Here is a 2,708-nt window from a genome sequence, read left to right on the forward strand (position 1 = left end):
GAATATACTGATTGCCATGTCACTCCATGAGCGGTACGAGTGCACAAAATAGATGTTTATTTGAAAGTTTTAGAGGTGGCACATGCAAATTTACTTGGAACGGGAGGGTGATACCGCATATAGGTACGTATGGTGGACTCATGTGGAATAACTTGATTTTAGGATATTGGATGCACAAGCACCATCCCCGCTTAGTACAGGTGAAGGCTAGAAATAGGTTAGGAAGCGACCAGCTAAAGAGCAAGAACGGTCATGAACATGCATTGAAAATAATTAACCATGAACATTAGCATGAGTAGGATATGAGCACTTTGAATTTAAACATCATGAAGCCAACATTGGTATTGAATCAGCTACATGTTTACACATGGGCCAAGTCAAACCACTCGAATTACTCAGAGGGAAATACCATACTACCATATCGCATCATAATCATTTTGATGCATGTTGACACACAAGGTAAATCATTATAAACCCCTAGATATTTAAGCATGGCATGAAAAGCTATGATCTATAATTGTCATCACAAACATGTTCACTCATGATATACTGAATCAAGATCGAACGAGCCAACATATTTAAAAAAACGAAAAACAAGAAGAGTTCATACCCGTTTCCTTTGCCACGATCACTTCATAAAACATCATCATTATTGCCTTTCACTTGCATGAACGAATGATATGATAATAAAAGAAGTTCAAGGGTGTCGTGGACTAAGCTAGAATCTGCAGGGAAGTTTTAAACAAAGGAGAAGACATGGTAATATTGGCTCCTTGTTAGGTGAACAACAAAGCATGTGGGAGCCACTCAACATTTTCATCATGGTCTTCTCCTTTTATAACTCAACAAATGGGAAAAGAAGTTCAGAGAAACATGCTGAAATATTTGGAGTTTTTTTTTCTTAAGCAAGAACAATAAACTATGGGGAAACAAGGACAAGAAAAACTATTTACATGGGAAAACTCCCAACAAGCAAGAATAAATATTTTTGGGTTTCCTTTTAATACTACAACTAATTGAACAAGAAATAAAAAAATAAGCAAGAAATATTTTTGGATTTTCTAAAGTTTTTCAAACACACAAGAAGAAAGTGGAAACATAAAGCTAACATGGATATACAATGAAAGAGGATGAACACCGACAATTTATAAGAAGTGTGTGAACATGAATATAATATCGGTGAGAAATTTGTACTCCCCCAAGCTTAGGATTTTGCCTAGCTTGGTAATCACCGCTGGTAATAGCCGTCAGGTCCAGGAAAGTATTTCTGCTGTGGCACTTGAGCATCCTAGTCCCAGGCCTCAGCCTCTGCAGCAGCTAACTCGTTATGGTATGGAATTATGTCCTCTGGCATGATGGTGGACCCTGGTAACCCACAAGTGTAGGGGATCACGACAGTCTTCACGGCTAGTATTTTATCCTAATTTATTGGTTCGACACAAGGGGAGCCAAAGAGTATTTATTGGCCTTGACAGTTGAGTTGTCAACTCAACCGCACCTGCGATATCTCTCTGCATCAAGGATTTAGTAGCACGACAAATAGTAGTAGTAACAGTAGCAGTTTTAGTAGTAGTAACTATAGAAATTTAGTAGCAAGTGTGATAGTGGCAACAATGGTAGTAACTTAGCAAGATTCGGTATATGAAAAGCGTAGGCACGTGGAACGGTGATGGATAATGATTTATATGCCATTGACCATGTAACAATTACACACTAGGGTGACAAAGAACTAGCTCGAGTTCATCAATATAATGTAGGCATATATTTCGTATATAGTCATACGTGCTTGCGATAAGAACTTGCATGACATCCTTTGTCCTACCCTCCCGTGACAGCGGGGTCCTATTGGAAACTAAGGGATATTAAGGCATCCTTTTAATAGAGAATCGAAACAAAGCATTAACACATGGTGAATACATGAACTCCTCAAACTACGACAATCAGCGGAAAGAATCCCATTTTCTGTCACCTTGGGGGATGCGGATCATGACACGTAATTGGTGACTACGACTTGCAAGATAGGATCCAAAACACACTTATATTCATGAAAACATAATAGATTCAGATCTGAAATCATGGCACTTGGGCCCTAGCGACAAGCATTAAGCATATCAAAGTCATAACAACATCAATCTCCGAACATAGTGGACACTAGGGATCAAGCCCTATAAAACTTAACTCGATTACATGATCAATCTCATCTAATCTCACCATCTTCCAGCAAGCCTACAGAGGAATTACTCACTCCCGGTGGTGAGCATCATGGTGGTGTTGATGGAGAAGGGTTGGTGATGACGACGGCGACGAATCCCCCTCTCCGGAGCCCAAAATGGACTGCAGATCAGCCCTCCAGAGGAAGAACAGGAGGTGGCGGCGGCTCCGTCTCGTGAAACGCGATGAAATCTCTATCCTATTTCCCCCTCCGCGAATAGGAATTTATAGGACTCGAAATAGGGCTGGAGGAGCCATGGGGTGCCCCACAAGCCATTAGGGCGCGACCAGGGCCTGGGTCGCGCCGTGTTAGCTTGTGCACCCCTAGCACACCTCCTCCAGCAGGTCTTCACTCCACAATTCATTATAATTCCTAGAAAAAAATCACAAAAAGTTTCATCCAATTCCGAGAACTTTTATTTCTTCACAAAAATAATACCAAAGTAGTTGTGCTAAAAATAGCGTCAGTCCAGGTTAGTTTCATTCAAATCATGCAA

Source organism: Hordeum vulgare, chromosome 4H (assembly GCF_904849725.1).
Source record: "Hordeum vulgare subsp. vulgare chromosome 4H, MorexV3_pseudomolecules_assembly, whole genome shotgun sequence".
NCBI classification, from domain to species: domain Eukaryota; kingdom Viridiplantae; phylum Streptophyta; class Magnoliopsida; order Poales; family Poaceae; genus Hordeum; species Hordeum vulgare.